Source organism: Scyliorhinus canicula, chromosome 1, assembly GCF_902713615.1.
Source record: "Scyliorhinus canicula chromosome 1, sScyCan1.1, whole genome shotgun sequence".
Taxonomy (NCBI): domain Eukaryota; kingdom Metazoa; phylum Chordata; class Chondrichthyes; order Carcharhiniformes; family Scyliorhinidae; genus Scyliorhinus; species Scyliorhinus canicula.
In genome coordinates this window covers 95,206,033-95,221,948 of record NC_052146.1, presented here as the reverse complement: position 1 = coordinate 95,221,948, position 15,916 = coordinate 95,206,033, and the positions used below count along the sequence as shown (strand labels likewise).

The window sequence follows — 15,916 nt, the reverse complement described above, 5'->3', positions numbered from 1 at the left end:
TTTAATTGGGCAGGATCATGGCAGGTCGGGACACCGTCGCCTTCACGCCTCCAGTCTGATTAAGTCCGGAAAAGGAAGGGTGAGGGCAGCTTTTCCATCAGACTGCCAATTTAGGCCTTAAGTGAGCAATTAATACCCACTTAGGGCCTTATCCCACTAATGCTTGTATTCACCCAGCAGAGAGCAAGGGTGTGGGCAGAGTGCCATGCATAAAGCCTGAGAAGCAAATTTGGTTGGGGTTGCTTGCAGGCTCCGGGGTGAAGATGGAGGGGTGCCTTGTTCCAAGGCACTCAGTTCCTGATCAAGGAACACGGCATTGGAAGGGGAGGGTGGCCTAATGGGAGTCACACCTCTACTGACCCCCCTTTCCACCCTCCCCCTGTCACCCAACCCGCGATGTCGCCATCATTGCATGTGGCCTGGTCCCTCGGTGATCCTGCACCTCAGTTGGGTGTACAGGCCGCAGTAGCCACCTTTTGGTACTACTTGTGGTGATATGCATCACTGTATATACAGCAGGGGTTAATGTAAATACACTACAACTAAGTAACCACTAGAGGGAGCACCAAAGATGTCATGACACGCAGACATACAGCCAATGGGTCATTACAACAGGACACAACCAATGGGTAATCAGGACACCCACAGGTGGCATTACCACAATGGGGCACATCACAACCCATACCCATATAAAAGGACTGGGCACACATGCTCTGCCTCTTTCCACAGACAGACATCTAGAGAGTACATCAGGGTTGATCAACAGCATTACACCCAGCACGTGGCCTAGAGCAGGCTGGTAAAGATAGACTGAGTTACTACAGCTAGATTAGCAGAGAGTCGAACTCATTTAAGAACTGTGTTAATAGTTCAAAAAACAAGCTGAACTCATTTAATATTCTGGAGCTTCCTTTGTCAAAGCATACATCAAGGAAGCAGCTTATGCTACACAAAGCAGCATAACACAACACTACTGATCAATAAAAACTGTCCCGCGGAGGGCCAACTGAGTGCCTGATTAGCACAGAATTTGGCGGTGTTCTCCAAATGGCACAGGGCTCTCACCAGCTCTGCAACCAGTGGGCGATACGCCCGTTGCCTCCATTAAATACTGTCCATTGTGTGAAAGCCTGAATCACTGTTCACAAGTTCATTGCAAAGAGGAAATGGAATTTTGCTTTATCAACAGACAAACCGGAAACTGATAAAAAGTAAACTGTTTGAATTGTAAACACAACGCTCCAGGCTGGCTTTCAGTCTAAGTGGTTGCCGACTTCTCTATGGACAGTTTTTCTGGTGAAAAGAGTCCCAGGTGGTACATACTATTCACAAAGCACTTGACTCCAATGGTATTTTCTAATACATCACTCTGCATAATATGTCCCACCTGGGGCCTATGTAAGTGGGAAATAAGCCCAGAGTGCAAGATTGATCAGGTGCAGTGTCAAATCTCTCTTTGCCCACCTGTGCAGTGATAGATCTGGTGGAGCCTTATTTTTAAGATGACTCCTCTGAAGCTTTTATTATTGAGTTTAACATAGAAAACCTAAAGCAGCATGGACGGAATCATCGCGCTCCTGAAAGAGTTTGGAGCCTTCTCGGGCTACAAACTCAACATGAGCAAAAGTGAGATCTTCCCAGTACACCCGCAAGGGGGGGGGGGGGGGGGGGGGGGGGGCAGCACTAAAGGGGCTGCCGTTCAAACAAGCCCGACATAAATTCCGCTACCTGGGGATCCAAATAGCCCATGACTGGAAAGGGATCCACAAATGGAACCTCACCAGCCTGACGGAGGAAGTTAAAAAGGACCTGCAAAGATGGAACACACTCCCGCTCTCCCTCGCGGGGAGAGTTCAGACGATCAAAATGAACGTACTGCCCAGGTTCCTCTTCCTGTTTAGATCCATTCCGATCTACATCCCCAAGGCCTTTTTCAAAGCGCTGGACAAACTCATCATGGCGTTCGTATGGGGGGGTAAAAATGCTAGGATCCCAAAGAAGGTCTTACAAAAAACAAAAACCAGGGGAGGGTTAGCCCTCCCGAATCTACAATTCTACCACTGGGCAGCAACAGCCGAGCGAGTAAGGGGATGGATCCAGGAGCCAGAAGCTGAGTGGGTGCGTGCGGAGGAGGCCTCCTGCATGGGAACCTCCCTTCGGGCCCTCGCCACGGCAGCACTCCCATCCCCACCCAAAAAACACTCCAGCAGCCCAGTGGTGACAGCCACCCTCCAATCCTGGAACCAACTGCGGCAGCAACTTGGCCTGACCAAAATGTCGAACAGGGCTCCCATCTGCAACAACCATAGGTTCAAACCAGCACTGACCGACGCCACCTTCAAAAGGTGGAGGCAGGACGGGGGGACACTGACAGTCAGGGACCTATACACGGACGACACTGGACGAACTGACAGAGAAATTTCAGCTAGCTGGGGGGAACGAGCTACGGTACCTGCAGCTCAAAAACTTCCTACGAAAGGAGACAAGGACGTACCCACAACCGCCACGACAGACACTACTGGAAGACCTACTGGACGCAAGTATCCTAGAGAAAGGGAACTGTAGTGACATGTATGACCGACTGGTAGATAGGGACGACACCGTACTGGACGCAACAAGGAGGAAATGGGAGGACGACCTGGGGATGGAGATCGGGTGGGGACTCTGGAGCGAAGCACTGCATAGGGTCAACTCCACCTCCACGTGCGCAAGGCTCAACCTGACGCAACTAAAAGTGGTACATAGAGCCCACTTAACAAGAACCCGTATGAGTAGGTTCTTCCCGGAGGTGGAAGACAGATGTGAACGGTGCCAAAGAGGCCCGGCCAACCACGCCCACATGTTCTGGTCTTGCCCCAGACTCGTGGAGTACTAGACAGCCTTCTTCGAGGTTATGTCCAAAGTGGTGGGAGTGAGGGTGGAGCCATGCCCGATAGTGGCGGTCTTCGGGGTTTCAGAACAGCCAGATCTATTCCTGGGGAGGAGGGCAGACGCCCTTGCCTTTGCCTCCCTGATCGCCCGCCGTAGAATCCTGTTTGGCTGGCGGTCAGCAGCACCGCCCAGAGCTGCGGACTGGCTGTCCGACCTCTCGGAATCTCTCCAAATGGAGAAAATCAAATTTGCCATCCGAGGGTCGGACGACGGCTTCCACAGAACGTGGGAGCCATTCATGCAACTGTTCCGGGACCTATTTGTGGCCAATGTACAAGAGGAAGAATAGTCGGGGGAAGGTAGCGGGAGGGGGGGGGGGGGCTACAGGTTCGTTACGGGGGTTCGATGGCTAGCTAAGGCCCAAAACCAAACTAAATAAACATGTTGGGGGGGGGGGGGGGGGCGCAGTTACTACTACGAAGATGCTTACCTGTAAATATGTATGTTAATTTTTGCGTGTTTGTTTTTTTTCTTTTTTCTTTCTCCTAACAATTTGTAATTTGTTCAATATAAAATATGAAAACTGAATAAAAACATTTATAAAAAAAAACATAGAAAACCTGCATTGTTGGATTTATGGGCAGAGGGATTCTAAAAAGTAAGCATTATACAACATGAATGCTTCAATGTTGTTAACTTTTCATTACAACAATAATGAACATTTATTTTATAAAAGTTACTCTTTTTATTTGCTGAAGTTAGTCTTTGGCTGCCAAATACATCTTTTTTGTGATGTCATGGCGATGGTATTAATAAAGTCCGAAGCCTTGCAAAATGTACTAAAGCCGTACTGATCATCAGCAGTCTGTATTGAATTGTTTTTTTAAAACTAGATGAGTATTTATAATTGTTTCCATTGGATTCAGTAAAACTATGAGCTATGGAATACCTATGCGGTATCTCTCTCTCTTCATGTGGTATCCACAGTTGTCTGACAGTTGCAAATCATGGGGTCTGAAAAAAACGTCTATCTCTAGCAGTCTTTCCATGAAGCCACACTACACAGTGGAGCAAATAGAAGAGGTGGGCCTCAAGGATTACTTGGTACAGAGAGACTGAACCCACACTGCTGGCACTATTAAGCACTACACTCAAACCAATTGAGATAACCGGCCCTACATGTGGGATATCACAAGATTCAATAACTTTCTTTGCCTTTCAAGGTTGCACAACAGGACCTCATTTGATTGTGATACCTTTCATTCTCCAGGTTAATGTAAGAGGAAGGGGTTTTTGGACAAGGTATCAGGCACATGCTGTGCAGCGCCCTTAGAACCATCTCTAACAAGAAGCAGCTTCATACATATAATTATATTGAATGTACAGCATAGAAACAGACCTTTAGCGCTACTGATCTACATCGCTGATAATGGCCCACATGAACTTCCTCTCACCATCTAACCCTATCGATATATCCTTCTATTCCTTTCTCCCACATGTGTTTGCTCATTTCCCATTCACCATGACCAGTCCATATAATATCAGGTTCCACCACTCTCTGGATAAAGAATTTTCTCCTGAATTTTCTATTGGATTTATTCGTACCAATCTTCTATTGATGGTTCAAGTGGAAACATTTTCTCTATGTTAACCTCATCACGATCTTGAAGATCTCACTGCGCCAAAAAGAAAATCACAGCCTATTTAATCCTTCAGGGAAAAAGAGGAAAAATTGCAGAATGTGGAAGTAAAACTGGAACATAAGTGAAGGAGGTCCTGGGAAGTGTCCTCACAAGAACAAATGAGCCATGAGAATTAACCGCGGAAAACTGAAGCTGCTCTTTTCATTTGGAACATTGATGTTAACTAAAACCTCACCAGACAAAAGCTATGAGAACATGCCTACATACGATTCAGCACCTATATCAAATGATAGTGGGCAGCACGGTAGCATAGTGGTTAGCACAAATTGCTTCACAGCTCCAGGGTCCCAGGTTCGATTCCCGGCTGGGTCACTGTCTGTGTGGAGTCTGCACGTTCTCCCCGTGTTTGCGTGGGTTTCCTCCCACAGTCCAAAGATGTGCAGGTTAGGTGGATTGGCCATGCTAAATTGCCCTTAGTGTCCAAAATTGCCCTTAGTGTTGGTTGAGTGGGGTTACTGGGTTAGGGTGGTGTGGGCTTGGGTAGGGTGCTCTTTCCAAGAACCAGTGCAGACTCGATGGGCCAAGTGGCCTCCTTCTGCACTGTAAATTCTATAAATTCTATGATCAGTAACCATTGAATTGTCTCAAAATGTTATCACTTAATACATGTTTCATCATTTCACCAAAATGCAGACTCGATGGGCCAAGTGGCCTCCTTCTGCACTGTAAATTCTATAAATTCTATGATCAGTAACCATTGAATTGTCTCAAAATGTTATCACTTAATACATGTTTCATCATTTCACCAAAATGCATTATATCCGCAAAACAAATTCCTTCAAAAGGAAAATATGTTGTGTCTTTTAAACATTATAATTTCACTGCCTTTGTTGGCTAATTTGTTAATTATTCAGCTTTGTGTAGGAGACTGTAACGTGGTTTAGATTTTGATAATACTCCAATGAGCTATGTTGCCTCATCTGGACGTTTCCATTTTCTCTGCCCATATGTTTTTGCACACAGGGGAGCTTTACTCATTTCATCAGGAAAGGTTTTACACAGGAGATGCTCCAAGAAGTGTTCAAGAGGTCGGCGTTCAGCATGGTTTGAGCCTTCTCTGTGACGAATGAACGTGACGTGTTTTGTAATTTGGTCAGCCGTCGGTTTTAATGGTAATATTAATCAGTTGATTGCATGCCTCACAATCAGGTAGCATTGGTAACATTGTGCAGATTATGCAATCTTCCCGCTACTTTCCAGCTGGGGGATGAAGATTAATCCATAAATATCCATTTTCAGAGGAAATGGTGGCATTGAGACAAATGCACTGGACACACCGTCCCTGTTTGTCAATTTAAAGAGAAGCCAAGAAAATGAAAATGAGAATCGCTTATTGTCACGAGTAGACTTCAATGAAGTTACTGTGAAAAGCCCCTGTGAAAACCAAGAGGTGACGTGATGAATCTCTTTAAGATTATGAACGGTTTATTAGGTAGTTGTGCAGGTGAAACCAGAATTAGGAGCCATAAATATAAGATACTCACTCACAAATCCAAGATGCAATTCAGGAAAATGATCTTTACCCAGACAGTGGTTAAACTGCTATCACAGGGAGTATTGATGGCAAATTGCATAGATGCACTGAAGGGGATGCTAGGTGAGTTCACAAAGGAGAAAGGAATTGAAGGTTATGTTGAAAGGAGAGATGAAGCAGGGATGGGGGTAGACTTGTGTGGAATTTAAACAATAGCATGGCTTTACTTTTAAATTTGGGTCACACTTGTAGTTGGCGCCAGCGGGAGCGGATATGAAAGCCGCTCCCACCAGTGATTGCATTCTTAACATGATATTACACTGGGTTATCAATTAACAGCCAAGTGACGTGAAACACGCTCGGTGAAAGGCTCAGTGTTGCGAGGGAGGGGAGGATGGTGGGCGCTAGGAGAAGAGACCATGAGGGCTAGCACTTCTAATGTGTTCCTTCAGTGGGACAGTCACTGCAGAGCTGTCTCAGCAAACTGCTGACTTGTAAAAAATAAATGTAAGTGGAAAAAACTTTGCCACGAGTGTCTGGGCAGCACGATAATTCACAAACCTCCATGCCCAGACACATTCGTTAATTTTATTTGAACCCTGACTTTCATCCTTCACTGGATCGAGGTTGCGGCTAAAAAGTAAAAGCCGCCTGACCAATCGGCCAACCCGCCAACTGTCAAGGCAAGCGGACCATGTAAAATCTCAGTTAATTGCTGTTTAATTAATTCAAATTGGCCTCCTGATTGTCGATGGCCACGCTTCCGAATCCGACCCGCAGCCAGTGACTGAAGTATCGTGCGAGAATGCATTGATATTGGGACACTCGTCCGATGTGTTCCTGCATGATTTTACGCACTTTCAGATCGGGCGCGCGCACGCCCAGCAACGTAAAATTCAGTCCCATATTGAGCCATATGTCCTGTACTATTCTGTACTATCTATTAATATTTGTTATCTGAATATTGGTCATCTTGTTCCCATTTCAGTGATGCTCGTTGTTTGGTTGTTGAACATGGGAACATAAGACTTAGGAGCAGAAGTGGACCATTCAGCCCTTTGAACCTGCTCTAACATTCAATAAGATCATGGCTGATCTGACTGTGATCTTGGGGTCTATGTTCATAGATCTTTGAAAGTTGCCACTCAAGTGGATAGAGCTGTGAAGACCTATGGTGTGCTCGCGTTCATTAGCAGAGGGATTGAATTTAAGAGCCGTGAGGTGATGATGCAGCTGTACAAAACCTTGCTTTGGTAAGGCCACATTTGGAGTACTGTGTGCAGTTCTGGTCACCTCATTTTAGGAAGGATGTGGAAGCTTTGGAAAAGGTGCAAAGGAGATTTACCAGGATGTTGCCTGGAATGGAGAGTAGGTCTTACGAGGAAAGGTAGAGGGTGCTAGGCCTTTTCTCATTAAAACGGAGAAGGGTGAGGGGCGACTTGATAGAGGTTTATAAGATGATCAGAGGAAGAGATAGAGTACACAGTCAGAGACTATTTCCCCGGGTGGAACAAACCATTACAAGGGGATATGAATTTAAGATGAATGGTGGAAGATATAGGGGGGATGTCAGAAGTAGGTTCTTTACCCAGAGAGTAGTGGGGGCATGGAATGCACTACCTGTGGAAGTAGTTGAGTCGGAAATATTAAGGACCTTCAAGCAGCTATTGGATGGCTACATGGATTACAGTAGAATGATGGGGTGTAGATTAATTTGTTCTTAATCTGGGACAAAAGTTCGGCACAACATAGTGGGCCGAAAGGCCTGTTCTGTGCTGTATTTTTCTATGTTCTATGTTCAATTCCACATTCCTGTCTACCTCCCAGAGACATAAAGATAAAAACGTGTCCTTGACTTTCCCTGAGCCTTAGATAGAACATAGAACAAACAGTGCAGAAGGAGGCCATTCGGCCCATCGAGTCTGCACCGACCCATTTAACTCTCACTTCCACCCTATCCCCATAACCCAATAACTCCTCCTCACCTTTTATGGGCACTAAGGGCAATTTATCATGGCCAATCCACCTAACCTGCATGTCTTTGGACTGTGGGAGGAAACCGGAGCACCCAGAGGAAACCCACGCAGACACGAGGAGAATGTGCAAACTCTGCACAGACAGTGACCCAGCGGGGAATCGAACCTGGGACCTTGGCGCTGTGAAGCCACAGTGCTATCCACTTGTGCTACCGTGCTGCCCACTAGGATTTGTGGTCGATAGCCATTTCCCCTTCCCTATGTTAACTGAAGCACCTCATTTATACCTCAGCTAACTCGCTAGCATTTGAACATGGGATCTGTGGACTTTGTTCAGATATCTGAAAATACCCACTGTGGAGACACAAGGCTACAATTGAGCCAGTCAGCTTGAAGCAGGGAACAAAAAAACAGCTAGAATTCCTACTTCTCATTCAGTGGCTCCTGATGGTAACAGGGTCATGAGTTCATTTGAGACCCCAGGGTTTTGCCCTTTTTGTCCTCTGTGAGTTGCTCCAGGCCCATGTAAGAGCCTCATGCTCATGGTTGTGAGCCCGAGGGAATCAGAGAGGTTTCGGTCGTGAAGGCAGAACAGCGTAAAACCTCAAGGAACAACAATGCTTACAAATAAAGGATCCTTCGGGAAGTGAACTTATGTTTTCTTTAAGCACTCATATCACCTCACGTACTGTTTTCTTTACTAATACTGATCATTGTTCATTGAAATTGAAAATGGAAAGCTCTGATAAGAAATAAAACAAGAAAACACACGACTGCTAGGTGTGGAGAAATGCACAGAGGAGCTGTCTTTGAGCTGATCACCATGACTATCTGCTGGGGGTGTACATGTACCTCAGTTCAGATAAGCACCATCCTTCACCTTCCAGAATACTGCAAAAATTTAATAGAAGAGTTCTTCTGTTAGGGGCCTCTAGGGGCTTCTTCTAGGGGCCTCACGGTAGCATGGTGGTTAGCATCAATGCTTCACAGCTCTAGGGTCCCAGGTTCGATTCCCGGCTGGGTCACTGTCTGTGTGGAGTCTGCACATCCTCCCCGTGTGTGCGTGGGTTTCCTCCGGGTGCTCCGGTTTCCTCCCACAGTCCAAAGATGTGCGGGTTAGGTGGATTGGCCATGCTAAATTGCCCGTAGTGTAAGGTTAATGGGGGGATTGTTGGGTAACGGGTATAGGGTGGATACGTGGGTTTAAGTAGGGTGATCATTGCTCGGCACAACATCGAGGGCCGAAGGGCCTGTTCTGTGCTGTACTGTTCTATGTTCTTAAATTACAAGGTTCTTTATTTATATGTTAATATGTGAAAAATAATGAATCTGAATCAGTGCAATTCTTTCCTCTGATGCAGAGGTTATAGGATCAAGTTGGGCAACCTGCGGATTTCCTGGCGGTGTTGAGTGCTTACAATGGGACATTCCATTGACAAGCAGCAGGAAGACAGAATCCCACAGCCAGAGATCGGCGTGCCGCTGAGAATCATGCGACTGGATAACCGGAGAATCCAGTGCCAACTCTTCCTGTTCTGATGATTCAGATAAACAATTCAAGCAAGATCAACCTTATTCCATCAGTTAGCACCCCCAGAAACCGATCGCTTGCTCATTCATCTGTGTGTGTGATCCTGCTATATGCACAACTCAAAAGCAATTAGAATTATACAGCACAGAAAGAACCCATTCGGCCCATCATGCCTATAGCAGCTCTTTGAAAGTGCTATCCAATTAGTCACTCTTTTTGTGCGGTTTCTGAGAGATGCAGTTAGGGAGTTGCTGCTGGAAGATTCTCTCTCAAATGGTTAAACGCTCTGAAACAAACCTATTGGTCTAAAACTCTTGCATCAACTTGGGGCAATGTAAGCACTGTTGAAATATTTATGAGAAATTGCACATCACTAAATTATTGGCAATCAGAGTCTTGCAGTAGGAAGCTGATGAAATAGCTTTGCATCGATTTTCTGTTCTCATCTCTTTAAGCTGATGCATTGATATAGGTGTGATGTAATACACTGGGACTCGTATGTTTATATGTTTATCGGATTTTTTTCAAGTGATCACTCTGTAAATACCAGCACTAAAAATTTTGGAAGTGAGAAAAACTAGGGGCGCGATCTAATGGCCTTGTCGCACCTGACTTGGTGACACGATGAGGCCCTGAAACTCTTGGAATGCCTCGCGAGATCTAACAAGATCTCACGAGATGGCACAGTCTGGATCCTACCCTTGCTGGGTGAGATCCAGATTTACATATTAAGTGACCCATTCAACTCATTTAAATATGTTCCCGCCCGTTTCTCCCGAGGCCTGAGAATTAAAGCCCGTTCCTGGGACACCTTGCCATGACACCATTTAGCACTGGTCCAGACAAGCGTGAACCAGGTGTGACGGCATCAGGGAGGGTGGGGGTAGGTCCCAGGCCATTGGAGGCCCCCAGGTGATGGGGCTTTGGGTCGGATGGTACCCTGGCACTCCTGGCATCAGAGTGCCAGCCTGGCAGTGCTAAGGTGCCCAGGTGCCAGGTTACCTATGCCAGGGATTGGGCCCGGGGGGCTGCCCAGCTCTTAAGAGGTGGGGTGAGGGGGAGCTCTCTTCCTGCACTGACGAGAAGTAAAGTAAGTGTAGTCTCGGCAGGGAGTTCCCAACCAAGATCAGAAAGAGTCCAGTTTGATGGTGGGGTCATTCCTGGGCTGCAGGCGCCAAAGAAGACTGCCGCAATACGCATCCAAAACCAGTTTCTGTGTTTGGTGCGTTAAATCATGGCCGAGGTTTTTGACAGGATTTAATTTCTGGGCTCACACCTCAAAAATGTCCATATGCCTGATATCCCAGTGTTTATGGACCTGGCCGCTGAGCACGCATTCTGCAACATTCCTTGAGTAGAAGAGAAAAATGACAAAGGAAACAATGCATTCTGATGAGAAGTTTCCACTTTACTTCAACCATTGTCTCGATATGTCTGCTCCAGTGCGAGTGAGTTTAATGACTTACATCACTGTGTTAAATTTCAAAATTGAATTCTATAAATTTGATAATTCATGAACCAGTGCTGCAGAAAATAAATTCAAAAGCTGCAAGATAGTTTTAAAAACTCTTCAGGGAAGGGAACCTACTTGCCTCTAATTTGCCTATCGTACATTTAACTCCAATCCCACACTGCATGGTAGCCTTCTGAAGCGTTCCAATGGACCATTCATTTTTTAAAATAATCAAGACTAGGAAGGCCACCTCAAGAGGGAAACTAAGAATGGGTAATGCAGATTTGCTGGAGTTGCAAATAACAGTTGTTTTTAAAAAAATCCTTTTTCCCCTCCCTGCACTTGTTTAATATGGGGGATTTCTCCTCAGGTTGCTAACTCTTTGCATGGTTATTGTTTCATGGGCAGTGATAGTCTTTTGGAACCTCACCCAAGCCAAAAACTTTCATTTCCATGACTTTGCAGTCCATGCTGACATTATTAAAGCACAGAGCGAACCTTCCAAGCCAGATCATGACGGATTGAGTTGCAACATTACAGTAAGAATTGTGACACTTCGAACAAAAAAGTCAAACAATGTTTTTCTAAAGGCCATTGGATCAGTCACTGTGGCTGACAGGAATCTGGAGGAACTGAGCCAAAGTCCAGAAAATGTTTTGATGAAATAAAATTGGACCCACCCAAGAAACTTAAGGACCGGGATTCTCCTTTTTGGAGACTAAGCACTCCTGCCAGCGGAGAATCGGGACAGGTCTCTGCTGGCGCTGAGAGCAGGGCCCAGGTGCAGGTCTCTCTCCTTAACCATGCAAACATATGCATAGTAGTGAGCTTGCCAGATTCCACTGGAATCCCAGCAACAGGTCGCCATGTTGAGTAGGTGGCCCTATCCCGAGGCAGGCACCCATCGTCCACAATGCAAATTCTGCCCCCCAGCACCCCCCCTCCCCCCAGCTGACAAGGAAAGGCATCCTCCCCCCACCACAAGAATAACGGGTGACCCCCACAGCACACATGCATGAGGGTGACCTGACCACCCCCCCCTCCAGTTCTCCATCAGAGAGCACCATCAGTCACTTCCATTAGAGACTCCCATCAGTCACCCCAATCAGAAGCAGCATGGTGGCACAGTGGTTAGCACTGCTGCCTCACAGCGCCAGGGACCCGGGGTCGATTCCGACCTCAGGCGACTGTGTGGAGTTTGCACGTTCTGCCCATGTCTGCGTGCGTTTCCTCCGGATGCTCTGGTTTCCTCCCACGGTCCAAAGGTCTGCAGGTTAGGCAGATTGGCCACACTAAATTACCCCTAGATGGGGGTACGTGGATAGGGGGGGAGGGGGGGGGGCGGGGGAACTGGACCTAGTAGGGTGCTCTTTCAGATGGCTGGTGCAAACGTGATGGGCCGAATGGCCTCTTTCTGCACTGTATGAACTCTATGAGAACCCCTGTCTGAAAACTGAAGAGAAGTCCAGACAGTACAGTGAAAAATCACTGCACTTTCACTTCCTCTCTCCTAACATCTGCTGCCTCAGATAAAAGTCTTTAAAGAAGCAGCTATTACAAATGTCAGGGGATTCCTCAAAAGCGAGAACACTTGAAAGGGCTTCAGATCCCCTGACAGCTTTTGAAATGCAAATCTTCCATTTAATTTCACACAGCAAAATACATTTCACGAGCCAGACACAAGTACTTGGTGGATTGTTTATTTATCTTTCTCTTCACGCTTGAATGCATATCTAATCCCCTGCTTTGATGCCAAGCACATGTTGATAAACACTCATGCTACGATTGACAGCTCCTCACGTCATCTAAAGCAGCAAAGTGGTTTCTCCTGTGAAAAAGATGAAGTGAAACCGATAAATTTAGAAGCAGAATATGGACAATCGAAAACTGGGAAGGGCAAGACAGAGAACTTTAGACAGGGAGAAACCATTAATTAACACTTGCGTGGCATTCTGCTAAATAGGAGTGGAACATGTTGGTTCTATAGGACTGTATCATGACATAAATGGCTGACACAGTGGATAGGAAGGAGGCCAAAGAAGGGCAATACACTGATTGCAGTTATAGAGGACATAATTGGTGACTTTAATCATAAGAATCTAATACTGCCAAACAAACAAGGTTATTATGACTGATAATTAAGATTGAAATCCCCCCAGGAGCTTGTCACATTGTAAGCCAACTGGTTCCACTGGAATCTAACATCCACACAAGTGTTTCCAAACTCCACTCTCAAAAAAACACACCTTGGAATCTTCTCCCAAACAACACTTTCTTTCGGATGTCTTTTCCAAGAATCCACTTCCAGGATTTCATTCTCTCCTTTCAGTATTCCCCTGCCTTGAATTGCCATGTGCATTCAAGCTCCCAAACAATCTCTCAGGTACCCAGCCATGCCAACAGAACACTACTGTTTCATAGGCTGTATCAAAAAGTCGCCTAATTTTTGATTTATCTCTGATGTTTGGATTTTCACTTTAACTCTGGTTCTTTCAGCTTTCCCTTTAATTCAGAGCACATTTTCTGCTTTTTACTTTAGCTTTACTGAACAGGACCTTGTTCACCTTCTTGTTCTTTGTTCCTTTAACTTAACTGTCTTCCCGAGACCTATGTTTTGTCCCAGCTCCCTGGTTTTTGGACTTTCCATTGTTCTTCTGGGAAGTTAGTTCTTTCCCAGCTCCCTGGTCCTGTCCAGCTTCTTTGAAACCCTGTTGCTTTCCTGTCATAAACTCTCATTACCATACAGGCAACTGAAACCAAACTGGAGCCAATAACCCTTTTAAATACAGAACCACAAAAATTTAACTTACTTAAAGCTATTCCTTATTTCTAATACACACAAATATAAACATAGATTATTTAAAACTACCTCTTCTAGGTCCCAGAGGACAGATAGATATTGGAAATAATTTTGGGAAACTTATTGGTTGACCTGGATCATGGTCAAGTGTGCAAGCTTGGACAAAGTCAGAACTGAATTGGAACTATGATACTACATCAAAGTAATTAATTGCATGTAAATGGTTTGGGACATTTGAGGTCTGTAACAAAGTGCCATATTAAAAGATCCCCCCCCCCCTCCCCCCAATGCCATCAAGCAGAAAATGGAACAAAAAAAGAACAGGAAGAGGACATTAGCTTCCCCAAATTTGTCACTTCATAATAGATTGATTCCATCCATTCTCCAAGTGGCGCAGTTCCCCTCTCTTCTTGGTCATAAGAGGAATAACCAATGAATCTGTTTTTGATGCGACTGGTGAATGAAGGAGTAATGTTGGCCAGGACACGGAGGAGCAAGGAGTTAAGAATTAGCCATGTTTGGAGAATTTCAATGTCCACCTGTAATTTGAATTGACATCTCACCCAAAGGGAGACACCTACAGTGATGTAGTTATCTCTGTGTACCGCACCAAAGTGTTGGTTTTGCTAAAAATCAGTATTGTATACCAGTTATTTATTTCTTGCTGTTGGTCGAACTTGTTGTGTGCAAATTGGCTGTCACATTTGCCTATATAACAATAGCGACTGACGTTTCAAACTAATTAATCGGTTCTGAAGCATATGGAATGCCTTGAGGATGTGAAAGATATATCATGAATGCAAGTTCGTTCTTTCCCTGTAAACAACATTCTTTGTTGGAAGTACCTAACTAGGGTCACAAATTTTGAAAGAAGTGTGTTAAATTTGGAGGTCGTATCACTGGAATCCAATCACCTGGGCCGGGATTCTCCCCTACCCGGCGGGGCGAGGGGGTGGGTGTCCCGGTGTGTTGGAGTGGCGTGAACCACTCCTGCGTCAGGCCGCCCCAAATGTGCGGAAGACTCCGCACTTTTAGGGGCCAAGCCTCACATTGAAGGGCTAGGCCCGCGCCGGAGTCGTTCCCGCTCCGCCGGCTGGCATGAACGGCCTTTGGTGCCACGCCAGCCGGGGCCAAAAGGACTTCGCCAGCCGGCGTAAGTCCGCGCATGCACCGGAGCATCAGCGGCTGCTGATGTAATTCCGCCGCTTGCGCAGGGGAGGGGGTCTCTTCCGCCTCCGCCATGGTGAAGACCATGACGAAGGCGGAAGAAAAAGAGTGCCCCCATGGCACAGGCACACCCGCCGATCGGTGGGCCTCGATTGCAGGCCAGGCCAGCCCCCGGGGTCAGATCGCCCCGCGCCCCCCCAGGACCCCGGTGCCTGCCCGTGCCGCCTGCTCCCACTGGTATGTAGGTGGTTTAATCCCCGCCGGCGGGAAAGGCTTGTCAGCGGCGGGACTTCGGCCCATCGCGGGCCGGAGAATTGCCACGCGAGGCCCGCCGACCGGAGTGGCGCGATTCCTGCCCCAGCCGAATCTCGGGTGGCTGAGAATTCGGGACACGTCGGGGGCAGGATTGACGCCGGCCCCGGGCAATTCTCTCGACCAGGTGGGGGGGTCAGCGAATCCCGCCCGTGGTCCACCTGAATAGATTCCAGTGGTCATTCAGCTTATGAGTCTAATTCCTCAGATTGTTGAAAACAATCTGCCTCACTTTCCAAAGAAGAGGGTCATTTCCTTTCAGCGCCACTCCACTGTCAAGTGCTGGTGCAAACAATGGTGGCAAGAACCAAGACAGGATTGAAGGTAGGTGAACTTGGAAGTAACCATCAGATGGAACGGGATGAAGTCCTGACATTTCGTAAAGGATTGGGGCATTACTGAGTTGCATCAAGATTTGCCTGTAACAGATATTTGCTGATTTAGAAAATGATTGACTCTGGCAGGTCACTGATGCAATCACTATAAATGGAGCAAGGCTTTATGACTTTGGACTCACAAGAAAAATAGTGTTTTGAGAGAGGTAATGAAGAGTAGAAGTTGATCGCTTTGGCAGTGTACCTAACATGAGCTGGCACCTTCAGAACAGGAGCAGAGAAAAGGTGTACCGA

At 46.4% G+C, this 15,916-nt stretch overlaps 1 protein-coding gene and 1 long non-coding RNA gene across 4 annotated transcripts in view; both read right to left on the bottom strand.

The window, feature by feature from the left end:
• LOC119965251 (sodium/potassium-transporting ATPase subunit beta-1-interacting protein 1-like) overlaps positions 1 to 15,916 on the bottom strand; it is an 840,540-nt gene that overhangs the window by 398,693 nt on the left and 425,931 nt on the right. The window lies entirely within an intron of this gene.
• Positions 12,693 to 15,916, bottom strand: part of LOC119965266 — an 83,170-nt gene continuing 79,946 nt past the window's right edge. Inside the window, exon 2 of the long non-coding RNA XR_005460479.1 lies at positions 12,693 to 12,836. This is a non-coding gene — a long non-coding RNA (uncharacterized LOC119965266). The remainder of the gene's footprint in view (positions 12,837 to 15,916) is intronic.